This window comes from Miscanthus floridulus, chromosome 10, assembly GCF_019320115.1.
Source record: "Miscanthus floridulus cultivar M001 chromosome 10, ASM1932011v1, whole genome shotgun sequence".
In the NCBI taxonomy this organism is placed as follows: domain Eukaryota; kingdom Viridiplantae; phylum Streptophyta; class Magnoliopsida; order Poales; family Poaceae; genus Miscanthus; species Miscanthus floridulus.
In genome coordinates, this window is record NC_089589.1 from 115,741,791 (window position 1) to 115,763,408 (window position 21,618).

Consider the following 21,618-nt stretch of genomic DNA (forward strand, 5'->3'; position numbering starts at 1 on the left):
TAATGCGTCTAAGATCATTTTTTATACCGGCGGGAAGAGATTTTTTATATCCATTTCTTTCGTGCGCCAACAAATCCTCGAATAAGTTCCACCACATCTCCATACCATCCTGTACACGGCGCTGGCAAGCGAATTAGCCACAACTTATGTAATTAGTTTTATAATTAGCTCATGTTTAGTCCTCCTAATTGATATCTAAAAATTCAATGTGACAGGGACTAAAGTTTAGTCCTGGGATCCAAACACCCCCTGACTCTCGACTCCTGCTGGTTGCTCACTTGCACCAACATGCTTATGTGTCTGCACGTATATACTCTAATGCCAGAACGTCTAAGATGGTCTTTATTATCTACCCTTTGAAAATATCATAACTTTAAGGCTGTCATTTGTGTATGCTGTAGGATTGGAATGCTTTATACTGATCCATGAGGGTGTCCATGAGAGTCGAAATTTTTAATGCCATTATGATGTCTAAGCTTACCAATCAGACAGAGACGAACTTGATTGTTAAAATATTTTCAACATTGCTTTTATATACTCCCGCTGTCCCAAAATAGAATTCATTCTCGCTTCCCGAGAAGTCAACTTTTTTTTTTAACTTCGACCAATTATATATAAAAGAATATTAATATTTATAATACATAATTAGTATCATTACATAAACAATTGAATATATTTTCATAATAAACTTATTTGGAGATATAAATGTTGCACGTATTTTTTACAAACCTAGTCAAAGTTGAGAAAGTTTGACCTGCACATATCCCATAACGACTTATATTTTAAGGCAGAGGAAGTATATGCTAATGGGAGTACTCAACTGGAAGTCGTGATGAACACAAATAAGTTGAGAAAGCAGTTGCAGTCGCTTTCTGTTAGCACGGCATCATCGAGGGCCTCTTCGTAGTCGTCCGACGGCGGTCGGCGTCGACGGCATGGCTGTCGGATGAGGAGGGGGCGTTCCGGCGGCATCTGAGGGCCGGATTGGTGTCGTGGCGTCCGGCCGACGAGTGCCTGGCGTGCGGCGGCGGCGGAGCGTTGTGGTGTCCAGCGTCTTCTACGGAGTGGCGTGGATTCGCGAGAGCCACATGCCGCCCCTCCGTTGATTCGTTGAAGGCCCCACGAGGCCACCAGCACAGCCGCAGAACGCTGATCGCCGCCCTCTACTTTTAATTTAATTTATTAATATTCCTATCTGCAACCAGTGCATCGCCTCTTGGTTTCCTCTTCTTCTCTCAAAGCTGAGCTCCACATCTAAAAAAAAAATCAAAATCCAGATCTCAGCCCTCCATCTGCGGATCCGCCGTCCAAGTTTGAGCGACGTTAGCTTCCCACCTTGCCCACAGCGACCTCAGCCGAGTTGGCGCAAGCCGGACCGTACACCATCTTCAAAGTCTGAGGCACATCGATGCAGATGTCATCCACACCTGTCTGTGGGAGATGCAGCAAGCGCCCTGTTCGTTTGATCGTATCAGCCATGCTTATCAGTCATGATAGAGTATTTTTCTCTCACAACAAAACAGCATGAGCCGATTTATAAGCCACAGAAATGAAAGCCGACAGGGTGGTTGAGTGCTTGAATCTGACTAGTGGATTCGAGCTTGGAATCGGAAGGTCCATGCACGAGATCCAGGCATCACGTGTTGATCCAGTCCTGCGAGGCGTGTTGATCCAAACTCCGGTCTCCGGCTCTGTACCGTTTCTTCGATGCAGGCTCCAAACTCTGGCTCTAGTTCAGGGCTTCAGGCTCCATCGAGTTCGAATCCGCGGAGAAGTAGAGGTATGCATGGTCCTACTTACCTCTCCGGGCACAGAATTGTTGTGGCCACCGCCGGTGAGCTTCGTCGTGCAGGTGCCCCTGCTTCCGTTCGCCGCGCAAGAGCCGAGACAGACACCGCCCGCATTGCCTCAGTCGCTCGTCCGTGAGAGGCTTGCCGCCATCACCAGTCCCATGAGTCTGCCGCAGCCGCCCGTCATGTCCCCCTCCGCCGTCTGCAACTGAGTCGGAGAAAAAAGAGAAAGCGGCGGGAGAAGTAACAGAGACGAACACGGAAAGAAAAAGGATACCGACACAACATCGGTGATTAAGTTGGACAAAAATTTAAGGGTGAGCAAAATAAAAAAAGGTAACTCTTATCCTTTTCTATTTGATTATTAAGGGTTCTATTTAGAGTACTCAGGATCTGACGAATCTATTTAGATTATGATTCATACTCTATATTTGTCTAGACGCAAGCTAACTCGTATGAAAATAAAAAAACGGAGTATCCTTTTCTATTTGATTATTAAGAGTTCTATTTGTAGTACTCAGATCTGAGGAATCTATTTATATTAAGATTCTTACTCCTTATTTGTCTAGACACGAGTTATTCTAACTCATATGTGCACGGGTTATATATATAAGTCCGGATAAAAGAAACTCTCCATTATAAGGTAGTTAGGGGAGACGGACAAAAAGAATGGATGGACGAAAAAAAAAAATAGCCGAAAATTTTATCTTTTTATTATTAGGCATAGAGGTATAGATATAGATATAGATATAGATACAAAAGACGCGGCAGCCCTGATAATTACATTCAATCAACCCCTCGGGCCTCAAGCAAGGTGGACAGATGCCGTGATGCCTACACATGCGATGCATTGTCAGTAAAGAAAGATTGGCCGGCTAAATAAATATTCTAAGAATGTCAAAAAACATAGCGCGACTAAAATTAGGGCAGCGTACACGATTGGCAGGTCGCGAGTTTGAAGAAAAGATAACAAGAAGAAAGAACGAATAGGCCATCAAGTACACAATCCTTCACATGCCGACGCGTGCCATGCGAAGATAATATTTCTACCTTTTCCTTTTTGCGAGGCGGAGGTGGTGAGGATTATTTTTGTCAGATGTAGGTGCTTTAATAGAACACCTCATCAGGAACGTGTGTCATCTGTGTCCAACATTGCACTCGTACCACGATATCTGTATCTACTAGTACAACGCCGCGCGGCCACGCGCACGTCGGTGGAACGGCAAAAAAGTTATCTTGTAGTGCATAATATGTCATGAAATAGGTTAAATTTGTCTACTGACTACCATCTGTTCATAAACATACACCACTGTTAAGTCTTTTAGAAGCTATCGACCATTAGCCTGTTCGGGAGGCCGTAAACGATCGTGGACTGCTGGCTGGTTTGGTGTGAGAGAAAAACACTGTTTCTGACTGGAAATTTATGATCATTTACGAGCAAGCGAACAGGTTGTATGGTAGGTAATGTAATACATGTAGGACTTTATTAGTAGTCCCTGGACTTTAGGCTGGAGCTATCATTGATACATTGCTCTTTTTCGACATTGTTAAGAAATTGAGCACCAAAAGCGATCACAAGGTGTGGACAAATGACTATAGAAACGGGTTTTTTTATGGATACCGTTACAATTTTTCAAGCACGGAGAAGTAGCATTACTCTTCACCTATTCTGAATCTCAACATTACAATTCTTCCTTTGTTTCAAATATGGTATGGTATACGCCCGGAGAGGTCTTGGACCCACCTGCAAGCGTACACGGTGTCATCGTATTTTGGTATGGACAAAGCTAACCCTCCACCTTTCTCTCTCTATGACACTGACGTGTGGACCCCACTAAACATCTTCTTCCTCCTCCCTTCCCTACTGCTTCACTTCTCCATGGCCATGGAGTCCACCATGTCCGCCTCCTCGCAGGCGCCGAGGGATTCGACGGCGGCCGCAGTCGAGGCCACTGCATCATTGGCGGCAGTGGCGTCCACCACACGACCAGGAGCCAGCGGCTAGGAGCTCCTCGATGGCGTCCACTTCAGTGATGATGGGGAGGAAGTCCAGCGCCGGGCCACTGCTGTCGCGGTCCGCAGCCGTGCCGTTGGTGTCGATGCTGCTGGGTCGAGGAAGACTAGGGCGAGGCCTCGAATTGGAGCACCGTTGCCATACGTCGGCCCGAGCAGGAGCGGCGGCAAGCGAGTAGCCGCGGGCCATGGCTTCCGACATCGGGTCGTGCTCGCGCCGCGCTGCCTCACCCCGCTCGTGGCCTCACCTGGATGCGACTTGCTGCGCTGCCACAACCCGCGTCTTGCTGCCCTATTACATGCCTCACGGGTGTCCGGCCACATCGTGCCACCCCGCCTAGCTTGCAGCCTCGCCCAAACGCACCTTGCTGCGCTGGCTCCATCCGGCCGTGGACTGAGGTCGTGGTCCAGGCGGCGCTCCACCTCGACGTGCTCCTCCACACGCCACGCCTCCTTGGCCATCTTCACCAGGACCTCCCGCGCCGGTGACAATGGCGGGGCGGAGCTCCCGCGTGGACATGGCGAGGTGGAGCTCCCACGGGGACATGGCGGGGCGGACCCTAGGAGCATGCGCTCGCCATCGCGCGCTTGGCCCTGCTCACTCCTCCCAGTGCCAGCGATGTTGCCGGCGTGGGCTGCGTCGGCGGCGGTGCCTACGATGGAGAGGTGGATTGGTGGCCATCGTGTGCGGAGAGAAAGAGGGAAAAGAGAAGATGACATGTGGGCCAGCAAGGCGGTGTCTTAGGGGCATTTTGGCCTATACGAAATTACTAAAGCCTTTTTGTGGGTCCAACGTCGTTGGATTCGTAGAATATGACATGGTTCAGGCAACACATGAGTTTTAATGGTATGGTTTCAAATAGATGAATGGTAAAGGTAGTTCTCAAAGGTTGCAAAATTATAATAGTATCAATAAAAAATCTAAAAACAAAGGGCATGATGGTACATACATTGGGAGATCTGCATAGACATAGGCTCTGTTTAGTATAGCTCAGCTTTATTAGTGAAGTCATTTGTTTGGATTTTAGCTTCAAAGCAGCTTTTTTTATGAAGCTGAGTTGTTTTGGTTATCCCGGCAAAGCAACTTCAAATGACGGACAAAAGAATAAAATGACCATACTACCTTTTTTTCTCCTTTTTTTTTGGTCAAATCTTCCTGACGGGCCCTTTCTTCCTCCTCGTTGCTTCGTCCCGATGGCCGCTCGACGCTCTTCCCGGAGAACCCCCGCGGCCGCGAGCCCCGGAGGCCGTGTGCCATAGCGGCTGGCGGCAGCGCCCGACGACCGCGCCCCAGCGGCAGAGCAAGCCCGTTGCGGCCGGGCATGCCCTTCCCGGCGGTGGCTGCGCCCTGGCTCCCCGCCCTCAGCATCGGCGCGGCCCTGCACACTGGCTCCGCACTGGGCATATGCGCTGCGCCTGGCCACCGGTGCTCCACGGTGGCCCCCTCGCGCCTCTCGGCGGCCGTGGCCGAGCCCGCACGCCGAACATCACAACCCGATCGACCTTTTCATCAATGGCATTGAACAAGATGATGTTCAAGAAGTTGATGATGAAGTGACAGAAAATGCAATTGCGACTTCGAGCAGAACCAATGCTGGAGCTGAAGGTGATGCTCAGGCAGTTGGTGAGGAGGCTACAGCTAGAGCAGCGGTTCAGTGTGAGATTACTGAAGCTGAATGTTGATCCAATTAGGCCGGGGGCTTAGCTCTACAAGGCATGGAAATCACTACTACTTTGTTGCTTGAAATTCTGCTTGTGGTCAACACCATTTTCTTTACGGTTTCCATATACTACACTCTGACAGTTTCTGTACACAGTTGTTGTACGAGGAATGATCAGTCGTCTCATCTCTGGACTGGAGGCAGCTCAATTGCCGAAGGGAGATGAGAGAACAAAGAGTTACAGCTTGGCAATCCACACCACAGGATGGTACATCGCTCCTCGCGTACGTCCCGTGACACGCTGTCGACCACAGCTTGTATCTGTATCTCAGGTCAGAATGTCTGATGATGTGCTCCCCCTTGTTGTTTGTCAAGTTACATGTAAATAAGACTGTTGTCATGTAGTAGCGTATTTGGTTGCTCCGTGTGTACTCTGTGACATTTTCGCTGCTGTTTGAGGAATCGTCGGGCAACTCACGGTCATCGGGGCCGTGGGCGATGCGCTTGACGGGGACGCCCTGCGCTTGATGCCGTGATCCTTGGAGTTGTCCGTGGACGGTGGCGACCACGGCGAGGTCATCTTGAACGGCGAATCCGACGGGCCTCGTGGCGGCGGAGGGAGTGGATCAGGTGGAACGGTCATGGACTCATGGTGATGGTCCGCGGCGGCGCAGGGGGAGGGGATGGGTCTGCAAGTGTGGGCCTTGAATTTTTTTTTTTTTTTCGATTGCGACGGGGGAGTGTTGAAACTGATTGTTAAGCCCGCCTGTTGGGCCTAGCGGTGGACTGGTGGTCTTGTTGGGCTTGCTTTTGAGTTGGGAACTTTCTCGAGGAGGCCCAAGGTTAATTTTCTAATTGCGTTGATCTAGCTCTAGCGTACACGTCGATTTGCTCAAACTCAAAAAAAAAAAAAAAGCTCTAGCACACGTCGTAGCGCCTAATCTGCTTAAAATTCAAGCTGAACAAACTTTTTTCATGTACTCTCTCCGTTCCAGAACTTTTAAGCACCTTAAGTTTGACCAATTATAGATAAAAAACTATCGATACTTATAATACCAAATAAATACCATTAGAATGATTACGAAATGTATTTTTACAATAAATTAATTTACAGCCATAAATGTGAAATATCATTGACTTGAAACTTGGTCAAACGTGAACCAAGCTACGTCTACGTGGCACGCAGCAGATAAGTTACATTCTTTTTGGGACGGTGATAGTACTCTTCTTGAGGAGAAGTGGACTTATCATCGTGAGGAGCAGACAATAGTGACGTGACAGCTGCTAGAGTCAAGGACTACGTAGTTTTTTTTTACTTCAAATAGATAGCATTTCATTTTTGGTAATGGTCAATAATCTAAAACCTATATAAGTCAAAACATTTTTTGTGTGCTTGTAATATTTGCAAACTGATGCTTCTCCCTTGCAAAAGAATATATCAAGCCAAAACTTTTCCGTTATCTCTTAGTCAATTCTCCATTACTCCCTTCGTCCCTGAATTAATCAATTCCTAGAGTTATTTTTAAGTTAAGATTTTTTATATTTGACTAAATTCATATAAAGGGTAATTATTTTCTACTCCTAGGGAGTAGTTACTCCCATGTGTATATTTCTATATTTAGGACGTATATGACCCGATGAAGTGTACGTAGACGGAGTATATCATCATACTAGACAATCTAGGGTACTTTGTATATCAAATATGCAAGTATACTTAGAGTATATGGTCATACTTATTTTGTATACTACTATAATAGCAGTATAATAATATATTAAAAATATGGGCTCTTTTGAAAAAAAATTGCGAAGTAAGATTTGGAGTATCTTAAAATGAGTATATAAACATACTCAAACTGATAAATGAGTATGTACACATACATAATATGGTTTATTAAAGACGGGAGTAACTGCTCTCGGGAGTAGGAAAAATGCACCATTCATATAAAAATATACAAATATTCACACACTAAATGGGCATATTATGAAAATATATTTATGGTTTATATGATGACACTAATTTGGTGTCATACATCTTAGCACTCTTTTATATAAATCTGTTAAACTTTAAAATGTTTGACTTAATCTAAAACTTAATTTATTCATGGACAAAGGGAGTAACATTTAGTAGTATATGTTATTTGTGAGGTGACTATGTGGGCTTTGATTTTGTCATGGGCACCCCTCGTCCACAGTACAGGCCTGTTGGGCCGTGGACGCGCCAACGCCAAGACCTCACAAAAAATTGAGAGCAATGGTCGAATCGTCTAGTTTTGGCGCCAGCAGAGCGCTGAAGCCTACAAGAAAACATCTGGTTTGTTTAAGTGGAGGAGGAAAGACCTTTATTTTTCATTTCTTTGGGATTATCTGGGATGATGGGTTATATTAGTAGTAGGGAACAGCAGTTACGTCCTTATATTAGCCATCAAATCAAATTAATAGTAGTGCACCAGCTGAGATAAAACCGAATGGAATTCGCGGCCACTCCAACTGAAGTGTGTATCTAGTACCACCTAAAAAACCTCAGAGGGTTACATAAGAAAGAGAGTTGCTTCTTAATTGTTCATGGAGAGACTATCCAAAGGCCTTCAAGGTCTGCCATGGCAATTGTGGCGTTAACTAAGAATTATAAAGCAACAATGAAGAACGGATCAAAACTACGTCAGGGTTGGAAGAAACCACCGGAAGGAAAGGTTATGGTCAATGTTGATGCAGCTTTCAATGAAGATGGGGAATGTGGCAGTGTGGGTGCTATTATTAGAGACTGCTCGGGAGGGGCGTTAGCAGCTGCTCACAGTTTCGTGCCTCATCTGATAGATGCACCTATGGTGGAGGCGTATGCCTTGAAGGAAGGTTTGATGCTTGCACAACAGATTAGATGTGATCGATTGATCGTCCAATCAGTGTATGGAGGTGGTAAAAACGATGAACAACGGAGGATTCTCAGCGACGTCGGCAGCTGCACTATATGACGAATGTAATATTATATGGGGCGGATTTCAAGATATATCAATTGAGCATTGCATTAGGGAGGTAAATCAGGTAGCTCATAACTTAGCAAAAAGAGCTATGCAACTTAAGCAAACTTGTACTTGGGTCGATGAACCCCCTAGCTTTATTCTAGATCTCCTGACAAATGATATAACAATCCTAAATGAATAAAGTCTACCAGTTTGATTTAAAAAAAAAGAGAGTTGCTTCTTCTTCTTCTTCCATCATGCATGTCCGTTTGTGTTGCATGTATCTGTTATTGGGAATAGAATATCTCTTTATTTGTCAACAGATTTTGAAAATGGTAAAATCCGTCGAATTTTATGATGTTGCACATGTTATTCTCCGATGTTGTATATGACTGAAACAATGCAATACTATGCAACATGCATGAGCAATTCTTGAAACATGATAAAATATCATCTGCTACATCTTATACAACTTGTCATATTTCCTCCTCGAACTTTGAACATGATGTGAGCCAGGACAGCAGGACATCAAAGAACAACATTCGCAACATCAAAAAATTCGACCTGTTATTATATATTCTGTGAATTTTTATTTTTTTTCCTCGAATACGCAAAAGATTTGTGTATCATTGTAATTAAGAACCAGGAGAGTTTAACCATACATACGACACGCTTCTAATGAGCGCCCTAGGAGATCTTACAGTTGTGACTGGACCATCCTAGTACGTTTCAAACTTCGATATTACATAAAAGTAACAACCGAACTACGAGCAGCGCAGTAACCTATGGAGCTGGGCGTCTCTGTTAGTGACCGCGCGACTCTGCTCCGCCATCCGAGAAGAGTCTTGTACCAGTCGTAGCATTGCTCGCCGGGAACAGCGCGTCCAGTGCTTCCACTTCGGTCGATGTCCAGTTCCTTGCGAAAAACTCGTCGTAAGCTCCCTTGGACGCGGATAAGATTGGACCTGTCGGCGGTGCAAAGCCCATCCTCCGCATGAGGAACACCTCGCCCCCCTTGGAGATCAGAATGTGCGCCAGCGGCATGGGCGGCAATCCGTCTGCTCCGTTTTGGCATGAGTTGCCTCATGGTCGCCACCTTCTGCCTGGGTGGGCTGGCGATTAATGGCGGCATTCGCTCGAGCTGCACCTTATGTGAATTTTTGTTGAAGCAGTATAATGCGTATGGACGATAGTGTGTATGTGTAGCTAGTTTGAAGGTTATTGTCGCGTCGTGATCGGGCACATATAGATGAAGTCGTAGTATTCGCAATGGCAATGTTCCACCTAACAGTTTTGCATTGTCAGGCACGCAGGGGCTCATGAGTGCTCCAATGACATGAAGGAATATTAGTACTTGTACTATCAGTTTTGTGGCATGTATGTGTATATATATATATACACGAGTGGAACCCCTCCGTCTTGTGTCGTTGTCGTCGGGCCTCACCCATCAGCTCGTCGTGGTGTGGTGAGTGGCGGCGTCGTGGGCTGGTGGGGCGTACGTCCCGGTCGTGACGAAAGCACACAGCCAAACCACCGGGTGGAAATGGCCGTCGCATCGCATCGCATGTCTGACTATCTCTCGCCAGCGACCCGACTGGCGGGCCGGGCATGGGAGCACAGCGCTGCTACCTACACCTACTCCTTCCGTTCCAAATTATGAGTACAAAAAAATTAAAATGACTTATAATTTAGAACAGATGGAGTAGTTAATTAGTCTATATTCTGCATTGCACGCCTGAACCTGAGGACGTGGTTGTCGTTTCATTAGTGTATCGATTATTCGATTCGATTCCTCGCTATAGTTCCATGGCTTGGATCAATTCAATGCATCGTCATGCATGCATGATGCCCTGATCAGGCGCGTCCCGGCAAAATATGAGGCCCGGTTCAAAACAATAAGTGGAGAGGCCTAATATCTAATGCCAATAGAAGAAAATGATTGCAAATATCAATATATTACTTAAATTGCTAAGTATAGCCGTGTAGACCAAGGATTATACCTGTTGTATAACAATCATTTGAAAAGCGATATTCTTTTAGCATCCTATGAAATGAAATCTTAAATGATATATTCATAATCAATCTTCTCTAGCATGCCACTCTTAAAGGGCTATTAACGCCAATGCATTAAGTCTTTCTTGTACTCCAGCAGACCACGTTTATGGGCCAAAGAAGACAGTTGTGGCTGATTAACTAATTAAAACAAAGCCCAAAATTATTATATATTCTTAGGATACTTAGTAAATCTTGGGGCCCATGATTTTTGGGGGGCCTGTTCGGTCGAACAGCCTGCACGGCCCCAGGGACGCCCCTGCCCTGATCGACCTTTCTTCTCCTCAGGTTGAAATATCGTCACCAAATAAGTCTTAGGTACATCATGAAATATATTTTTACACTGTTTCTATTTAAAACCATAATTGTTTATACTATTTCTGTAAATTTTGTAAAAAAATACAGAATACTTTGACATTAATTAATCAAATTTAAATGTGCACTCTTTTGAAAACAAAACAGAGGGCGTAGCATGCAGCGTTACATTTTCTGGCCTAGTCCGCTGGCACGCGCTCCTGAATCCTGATGGTGGTGGTCTCACCTGAATACTTGTTCGGTTCGGTCGGTCGAGATGCATGACAACGAGTTGACGACTAAGCTAGAAATTAAACTCGGTGATGCCGCCGCCCAGTGGCTAGATACACCTGAACCACCGTGTCGGTGATGGAGTCTCTAATATCTATCTTATTATTCGCTAACCGTGTCCGTGATGTCACGGACACGCCCTCGGCGCGCTGCCTCGAGCTCCACCGCGGCGCCGGCGCCCCGGAGAGGCACCCCGGCGCGCGACGACGCGGCCAACATGCGGAACTCCTCAGCACCCCATGGCAGGACGCTCCTGCCCGGGTCCGCCAGGCGGGCGCCATAATAGCGCCGGCCCATGAAGCGGAGCTCGGCCTCGAGCGGCGCGGCGAGCTCCACCCACATTGTCCAGTTGTGGTTGCGTTGGATGGTGACGGAGAGGTTATAGGTGACGGCCACGCACGGGGCATCGACTGCGGTGCCGGTGTCGTTGCTGGTGACGACGAGATCGAGGCTAGCCAACAAGGCGTTGGTGACGGTGCCGCAGACGGGAAGCGCGACACCGAAGGCGGCGACCGCCAGCGCGATGAAGAAGGGGTAGCAACAGCGGAGGTCGTCGTCGCCAGTGACGGATCTAGGATAAAAGTTCAGAGGGGCTCAAAGTTCATCTTCAACCTCATGCCTCTCCTCTATGGGATCAACGACAGTAGGGGGACCCCCCCGCTGGATCCACCCATGGTCGTCGTCCATGGGCATTGGCCGGTCCCCTCTCCCACCCCTACCGATCGCGCCCGCGCCCACGCCCATAAGAATGGATGTCCATGGTTCTTCGTTCTTACTCTTTGCTTTAACCCGGACGAAGGTGCAGAAAAGGCCCTACCCCTGCCATCTAAGGCATCAAGCGGCCCTAAAGAGATGGAGATGAATGACATGCAATCGTAAAATACGCGGCTCGCGTCTCGATCGAGGAACCGAGAATGGAAGAAGGTTTGCACGGCGAAGACGCATCGGATGTGTGCATCATCCAAGAACGGCAAGGCGTATCATGGAACGCAACCGCCTTTACGACGCATGCCGGTGAGTCAAGCGTGAGAAAGGACAGGTAGCGTCGTGCCGTTGTCATGCCGGCGGCATGGCGATCGGGTAGAGACGCGACGCGACGCGACTCGCGACTGGCGAGGGTCATCAACCGCCTTTGCAGGTGCCAAGAGGTGGGTTGGGGGCTGGGGCTGGCTGCCAGCCAGCTGTCGCCCGTGGCTGCACGGCCACTCCTGCCTCCCACGGTGGCGTGGTCCCACCCTGCACTCGCCGCTCGGCCTCCGCTCTGCTCTGCTCCTTCGCCGGCCAGCACCTCCGTCCGCTGCCGCCTCACGCCCTCTCCGGCACACCGCGCCGCTAACCCTAGTAGAGCAGCCTCCGCTCGCCCGCACGAGATCCAGTGCGCATGTCCCCGTGTGATGGTGTCAGGCCATGACCGAGAGAGAGGAAGGAAAAAGGTTGGTTCTATTTCTTAATGGGCTGGCAACTAGCTTCTACATGGGCCGTTGAAACACAAATAATGGAATAGGAAGGAAACTCGTCCTCAACCTCCATTCACTGTCGGGAGAACTCCAGCCCCTCCTTCCCTAGCGTTAATGGTCATTTTTTTATGTGGGGCAGGCCTGAGGGGCTCCAATGTCGCGGCTAGGGTAGGGGGGCTCAAACCCCCCTCTCCCGCCTCGATCAGGCCCCTGGCCCGATGGCAGATCCGACACTATGCGCACATGCGGAGAAAGCGGTAGGGGTGACGAACCGGTTGTCGACGAAGGATATTCGGTTGATCATTGTCATCGAGGACATTGATTGCTCGGTCGACCTCACCAGCAAGCGCAGGGACAAGAAGGCCGACAAGAAGTCCGACGACCAGAGCAACGTGAACACCATGCTACAGAAGGAGGATGACAAGGGCGACCAAGCCAGCAAGCTGACCCTTTCTGGGGTGCTCAACTTCATTGACGGGCTATGGTCGTCGTGCGGCGAAGAGCGCATCTTCGTCTTCACCACCAACTACAAGGACAAGCTCACTACCGAAGACCGGCTCTTTTCCGAGTGTCAGGTGGTTTGCCGAGTGTTGTTTTTTGGGCACTCGGTAAAGACGCTTTTGCCGAGTGTTTTTTTTTTGACATTTGGCAAAGAGGCTCTTTGCCGAGTGTTTTTTTTTGACACTTGGCAAAGAGCTTCTTTGCCGGGGAGTGTTATTTTTTTACACTCGGCAAAGAAAATTTCAAAGCACATTTTGAAGCAGTAAATTAATTCAAATGAAAAAGTTTTCAACTACAAAGTTGTATAACTCATCAAGATGTACAATGTTTGTTTTGGTCTTTTCTTCATACGACAAAGTGAAAATAAATTTGTTCACAAATCTAACATATCTCTCTTGTAGTTTATGAAACTACAAGAGAGATATATAAGATTTGTGAACAATGTTAGAACGACCATGTCGGATGAACAGATGATCAAACAACCAAAATAAACTTTGTAGATCTCGAAAAGTTATGAAACTTTGTAATTGGCAACTTTTTGATTTGAAAATATCTTGTCATGCAAAACTGCGTTTGAATTTCAAAATTTTAAAATTCAAACTTTTCAAACGACCTCGGATGAAAAAACAACCAAAATAAACTCTGTAGATCTCGAAAAGTTATGAAACATTGTAGTTGACAATTTTTTGATTTGAAAACATCTTGTCATGCAAAACTGTGTTTGAATTTCAAAATTTTAAAATTCAAATTTTGTAAACGACCTCGGATGGAAAAACTTCCTAAACTAAAAGTGTAAATCTCGAAATGTTATGAAACTTTGTAATTTACAACTTTTTTATTTGAATTCATTTAGGGCCTCAAATATGCAATTTACACTTGGTTTAGTATAATATATTGGAAACTAAAACGGAATCCAGACACAAGTGAGAGTGTGGTGTAGTAGTAGAGGAGGTACGTGCACAGCGGGAGGTCTCGGGTTCGAATCGCGTCGGCTGCGTAGCCATGAAATTCACGCGAAAAATGTCAGAGATGGAATTCACGCGAAAAATGTCAGAGATGGGTGGGCACTGGCCGGTGGGGGCCTCCATCGATAAAAAAAAATTCCATTTTTTTTTGGTAAAAATTCCCATTTTTTTCGGGTTCAACTTTGCCGAGTGTCGGGCACTCAGCAAAGGCTTTGCCGAGTGTCCGATAAAAAACACTCGGCAAAGTTGACTTTGCCGTCGCTGTTTATGGCGAGTGCTGTTCGCCGAGTGTTACACTCGGCGAACCATTTGCCGAGTGTTTCGAGCACTCGGCAAACTCAAGAAGTCCGGTAGTGGCTGGACCCAGCGCTCATCCGGCGAGGCATATGGCCCAAACGTCCAAGCCCATGTACTGATGTACGTATGTACAGCCAGGCTAATTAAACTATTATTTTTTAATTGAAGGATAATCATCATGAAACTTAAAAGAACGACAATTGACTCTTTTTACAAGGAGACACTGCTGCTGCTAATGTTTCGATAGATCAAGAGCAAGATGACTACTATTTGATCGGCAGGTATGCATTATACAATATTTAGTTGATTATTTAGTCTTTAAATAATCATAGTCATGATGATTTGCTGATAATATTTTCCTTGGCAGGTTGATTCGACTTGTGCTAAATCTACCAGTTTCCATAGCAACCGATGAACCTATTGATGACTTCGATGCGATTTAGATGTGCAGAGCAAAATTTAAATGAAACATGTTGGTTCCTTTAACCATTTATGCTTATCGTTATATTTTTCATCGTAAATTTGTCACAACATGCATAATTAATTATTACTTAATAGAGATTTTGGTGTTTCAATATATGATCAAACTCATATACATATATAGATATATATTGAAATTTATGCTTATATTATATGTATTTGATTGTCCGCCCCGCTATATACAATTCCTAGCTCCGCCACTAATCGAGATGTCCTACTTACGAGGCATTCAAGGTGCTGGCCCATAACTACCTGGACATCGACGAGTACCAGTATTTCGAGCTGTTCGGTGAGATACACCGGCTGCTGGATCAGGTTGATATGTCTCCGGCGGACGTTGCCGAGCACCTGATACGAACGGAGAAGAGGGATGCCGGCGCGTGCTTTCAAGGTCTCGTCGGAGCTCTGAAAAATTTAAATGCCCAAAAGAAGTATCCAATTCCGGCAGAGAAGTCGGATTTAAACCCGACAGTGATCAGTGTACTTGACGTAGTGGGGGACAGCACATTGGAATCATAAAGAACCCCCATTTGTTTAAGTGGCTAAGCTATGCTTGCCCCCATTTGTTTAATTATTTTGTAATATCTGTATTTTCCTTTTTGTACTTCGTTCACTTCTTAATAAATTCACATTATTAGGGGCTGCCCATCCTATTTTCTTTTTTGTACTTCGTTCTCTTCTTAATATTTTTTTAGAATTATTCTAAGTTTAACCTTTTTTTTAAAAAAAAATTAACCAAATTTATATAAAAGCGCACTTGATATCAAATTTATACCACTAGATACACCAAATATATTTTCATAGTATATTTACTTGTACCATAGATATGTTGGTATTGTTGTCTTCAAAGTTGGTTATTTTTAAAATAGTTTGACTTAGCAGAATCATACAAATCGATGTATTATGAGACCAGGAGATTATATAGTTTTAAATGACCACAATTAAAATAGAAGCAACAATTCTCTTGAAACATCTAGCAAAAGACTGGTCATCATATTGCTATTTGCGGAAAGATGAGGCCGGCATTCGATACGTGCTATACTCGATCGTGTGTGAAGCATGTGAGTGTTGAGTGCTTATCCCGTCATCCGGCGACTTGGACACCATTAAAGCAAAACATTCTTTGCTTCAGCGTCCATATATATGCTCCTCTGTTCGTGAGCTTTCTTGGTCCGCTTCTTTGTGCACACCATGAAAAATTCCTAGACTTAGGTCCAGTTTCGATCCACCGGCTAAACTTGAGCTAGCTAAATTTAGCTGTGGTAGATCTAAACAGCCCAGCTAAGATATCAACTAAAGGCCTCGTAGCTAATGGGAAACCCATTATGTCATTAGTTGTTCTATCCGAGCTAAAGCCAACTAAAGTTGTTCAATGACCAAATTAACCTCCTCTTTTTTCCACATCCTCTTTTTTACACTAATGATTCGGTATCCATAAAAAAATGCAAGGGATGAATCAAGGAAGCATTTGGTTGGAGAGCGAATAGGAGCGGAGCAGTTTCATCCCAATTTCTAGTGTTTGGTTCCTGGACATCGGGAATGGAACAAGCTCCACCAGAGAATATTCACTCAGTATCTTTCACCAGCTCACTCCTCTTTTTGTAAAAGGCAATTGCCATCTTGTTTGGGTGCATAGGTGTAGATTTGAAAGATCTGTGCCCAAAAGTATATTTAAAAAGAATAAAATATAAATATTAAAAAAAATCTGCTATGCAGCCCGTGCCAATTGTCTATGCAGCCGAATTGCACAACTTTTTTTTTTAGATTAGAAAAAAACCTCTTCTCTACCGTGGGCCTTGGCACTGCAACTTGAACGGCTGCTGCGAGCCGGCCATTTCTTGCTACCCCAACATGTCACTTTTTTTTTTCTTTTGAGATGAAAACAACCCAACAACCAACATGCTGTGGGCGCTCAGCGCAAGATACGGCTCCCAAATATTGGACCAACCAACTAGCAAAGTTTAAACGGGCGGGGCCAAATCATAGCAACGTTTGGGCCGTGGGAGTCGCTTTTGAAACAAACCATCATAAACAGACAAATGACGAGTACGTGATAACGGCCATGTTCAAGGTCGACCCCAGCGCTGACGCCGGAGTGGGAGGCCACCAGAGGGCGGTCTTGAAGCCGAACGAACGAGTCACGGGACCTCCGCTCCGTCGCTAGGCCCGCGGCAGCGGAGCCTCCCATCCTCTGCCTCAACCGCCACGGCGCGCCTGGGCCACATCCTCCACGACCTCGCGGGAGCGCGCCGGTGGCGTGACGCGCCCATCGTCGTCTCAACGCTCCTCAGCGGCAACCCGCCCGACTCCTACGACGAGACCCGCATAATGTTCGTGGTATGCAACCATGCCTGATAAGCAACCATGCCCGACCCCAGGTTTGCGCCTTCTTCTTTATTGGGTTCTTCCTTTATTTGTTGATTATTTTGGTTCTATTACAAATCTGAATATCATGTGCCAACCGGCCTTAGTTTAGCCTGCCCTGTGTATCATCAGTATGGTGATCTTGGGCACTTCTTTAATCGTCTTGCTTTAGCCTACTTTTAGACTCTACAATGAGCAGAGCAGGAACTTAATGGTTCCAGCTTAGTTTGACCGTCATGCTCTTGAGTTTTCCCTACACACTTTTATTATGTCTTTGTTTCATTTCTTTACTACAATTACCTGTGTCTTCTCAGCCACTTACATATACAGGCTATACTCAAGTTAATCCTACCTGACCTGTAAGCATGGTAATTTATGAAGCCACTCAATTGTTCCCTGTCAGTTGTGCTTAGTAAATTGACCCCCACTCAGTTATCAAATTATGAACTAAACCTATTTGTAGCAGTATACATGTCTACACAATTATATACAGAGTCTTATTATAGTGCGTGCTCCTCCTTTGCTGAATTGTAGATTAAATTTGTTTGTACCACCAAATCGGCAATGCATGTCTTCAAAACTGGATAAAAATGGTGTTATACTGACCTTCAGCATCTCCTTCAATTGTGTGCAGGTGCAACAAAATACTTCCTTTGGCTTTGCAATTTTCGATCTTTGTCAACCTTACTTCAAAGCAGACAATACAATTGAGCTACTGTGCTTGCTTGCCGTTTGTCGTAAGCATGGTCCGTTGTCAGTTGGCATATTGATGGTCACTATTTTTTTTATGGTCCTTTGTCTGCCACTCTTTACTACGTTCAATCCTATATTTCTTTTAGTTTTTAATTCCAACATGGAAAGCAGTTTACCCATTTTCAGCAAGGAGTTACTTTGTGCCTTCTGTCAGCCCTACGACCTGATCAACAGCTGCAGCAGCCTGAACCTTGGTTCTTCACGAAATCTTAGCCCTCATGGTTGAATACCAATAGGTAAATGCATTTTGGATTCCTACATGTTGACTAATGGTTCATCATGCATCAGTACTGAGGGCATTTTTAGCTAAACCTTTTATAATTAACTAAACCTGAATTTAGTTAGTTTAGATGCCGGTCCTTTATGTTTGTTGATTCTTGAATTTCAGATGTCCTATAAATGTAGTGTTACATGACATCTGAACTCTGATGTCGTTTGTTAGTTTATACATACTTAGTATTTTACTTAACACCCATAGGTTTTTGGCTATCTTGGATCACACTTTCTTATTTTTACACGCTAATAATATTGACACTAAGCCTCTTGCTCTTCACTGTGGCCTCCCATTTCCTTGCTAATTTTGTTCTCTGAAACTGCATGGACCTCACAATTCCATAAATATATTGTTCATTCAGATATAAATAAAGCCATTGAACATCTGAGGAGGTATTTTGGCATATGTGGAAATAACTGAGTAAACAAAGCATCCAAGTTTTCCTGTTTTTTAAACGCTTATTGATCTGGGTACGCTGCTTCTCTTATATGCTTCATTCAGGTATAGAATCAAGGGGAGAAGCTGAAAAATATATATGTTTCCCATCCAAAACTTGCAGTCCTTAATTTTAATTTAGTGCTAAATCTGCCTTCGATGATCCGAACCAGGTCTGGCATTCTTCAGATTCTGTTATGCATTGCAATCTCTATGTGCACACCGTATTCAGTTAGTAAGGCATACATTCAACTGTATAATATTATAATATTCAGTTATTGTATACGGTTCACACTGCATACTACTATGTTATTATTTTGGCCCATTATTATCACAAAGAGTACAGTCATATTGGCCATACATACAAAAACCTTTCTTGACTTCACTAAGAAAGTTTTCAATTCTGCATAGCGTAGTCAATATGTCTATGCATTAGGTGACTTCATCTATTCTTCCCATCCTTCGTGACTAATAAATTATTTAATCTTGAAAAATTATTATTCAGATGCTTATTTACGCATGGGCATGGCGTAACATGAAGTACAAAGTGAGTTGTTATTGTTCATTACACCAAAGGTAAACAAATATACCTGTCGGTGGTCTTGTCTGACTTTTGTTGCTGTCGTGCAGTGTTTCTTTTTTGACATTAAAATTATTATTCGTAATTGTCTATTCAACCACTTGAAAAAGCATAGTGTACTACTTTATATCCTATTTTTGCCTATATATGGTTTGAACGATACGCTTCTACCATTATAGCTTTATATCCTACTTGATATTCCCTTTACACTTTTATTTAATTGTTTTCAGCTTTCAGGAGAAAGTAGTGTGTTTGGCAGCATCAAAGTCTGCAAATTTGGTGTTTCAAGTTAAAAAATGCTTTTATTAGTGTGTATGAACATTTTTTTTTGCGAGAGCGTGTACGAGCCTTGTGTTCCTGGAAGAAGGTACTTCTCAAATTGGTTTTTTGATGATGCATGAATGATGAATGTATCCTTCTACCAGACATTTCTTCACGGCCGGCGATCATGCCAATGTCTTTAGTATAGTAATTTAGATCAATGTTCAGAGTAGATCTGTATCCAATTTGTCAGTTGTACTTTCTCTACCTGTACACACAACTTCTGCATCAAAGTGAAATGATCATACATGCCATCGAGATAAATCCTCTCTTTACCATGCATGATGCATGCTGTTTACGTCTATACTCTCTTCCTGTTGAAGCCTAAACATTTGTGTCGCAATGCATGATCATGTAACTAATGTATATTTTACTCAGTGGCGCTTCACTCTGTTATACATATATAGATTAATGAATCTGTGAACGTTTGCCATCTACTTCACTCCACTGAATATTTTGCTGTTTCCAAGCTAGCCTTAACCCTACTGAACGTATTGCCTTTTCCAAAGCTATGTGCAGTCACCAGGGGCGGATCCAGCAGTGGGGCGGGGGGGGCTCAAGCCCCCCCTACCCAAACCGAATCAGTGCAAATTACTGTAGAGCCCTTATAAATTTTTAGGCAAAGTTCTATAGTGTAGGGGGGGCTGAGACTTAAGATCGAGCAGCAGTGTTGTTCAGTCCCCCCTAAAATATTTCCTGGATCCGCCGCTGGCAGTCACTACGGGCGTGGCGAAGCGCGCCAGCCTACCTAGTTGTCTCAAATGTCCATTAGCAGATAAGCAACTGCACAATACTGTACATGACAGCGTTACACGCTACAGATCACCATGCCGCTGGGCGAGACCGCTCAAGTCGGCGGCGGCCACCGGCGGCGAACGGCGTGCACAAGGGAAAGGCGGAAAGCACGGCAACTCCATGCCGAGATGCTCTCTCGCCATCGCCATGGCCGCCGCATCCTTCCCAAGCTCCGCCATTCCCCACCTTCCGCTCCCTCTTCCTGGAACCGTGAAATCAAATAACCAAAGTACTTACTACGAAGTATGTTTCAACATGTATACCAAGTAAACATGTATTAGATAATTATTTATTTTAATACTTATGAAGCATGGAGAAATGTTCACCTAACAAACCACACAGCAATAACACTGACAATTCACTTTAATTTATATTAATAGATAGTCAACTTCGTAAGTTGTTATTTGAAATAAGTTTATGTATTTTAACTTAAACATTATGTTATATCAATAATGGTGATTTATTTTTAACCATTGTATGATATATAAAACTACTACATATAATATGAGATGACAAATTCAACATGTTTAGTTCCACAGTGCAAGCTAAATTTTAACTTAGCATGTGGAAAATAATACTACTAGGACCTAAACTCTTTTTAATGAAGACATTTAATAAAAAAATAAAAACACTTGAGTTTCTGCTTAACATGTGGAAAAAATTGCAACAACTTGATTTAAATTTGAAAGCTATGAAGTCAAAGAAAGAGATGCAAGAAGAGCTTATATATCTGAACATTAGGTTTCAACTAAATACATATCACGATAGAAAAAAGATAAATACTAGAAAATCTAACTTGAGATCACGAATGGAGTCGGTCCATGTTAATCCTCACAAGTATTGACAGAAAAACAAAATATAGATTATAGAAATTCTCATAAAAATCAGAAACATCTGACCATCAATTCAGTATAACCTAATCACCAAAGATAATAGCAGCTATTGGATGTGTTCTATTTTCTAAATAATTACTCACCTCTACGATTGCGCAAAATAATATAAAGTAACTCACGGCTCTATATTTAAACTACCCAACCATGCAGTTAAGAAACATAATCTAAAGTAGACCTAAATTTGCATCTAATTACCCATGTCCTTCTATTACGATAGATAATTTATGTAACTCAATTTTCATCTCAATATTAGAAAACATATAAATCCTCTCAAAATTACATCTAAATTATCAACATCTTCTATTACAAAAATGCTTAAATAACCATAGAACATATATATGCGCCAACACTACCCACTTCTAAAAACATTAATATATTAAGATTTGATTAAAGTAAACATATGCGTCGTGCCAGCATGCATGAACGATAAATATATATGTTTATT

At 44.1% G+C, this 21,618-nt stretch overlaps 1 long non-coding RNA gene across 1 annotated transcript; it reads left to right on the forward strand.

The window, feature by feature from the left end:
- The first annotated feature begins 16,871 nt into the window (after window positions 1–16,871).
- Window positions 16,872–19,718, forward strand: LOC136485430 (uncharacterized). The gene is made up of 3 exons (XR_010766445.1): window positions 16,872–17,136; window positions 17,757–18,757; window positions 19,090–19,718. It is a non-coding gene; the product is annotated as an uncharacterized lncRNA (long non-coding RNA).
- Window positions 19,719–21,618: the final 1,900 nt, after the last annotated feature.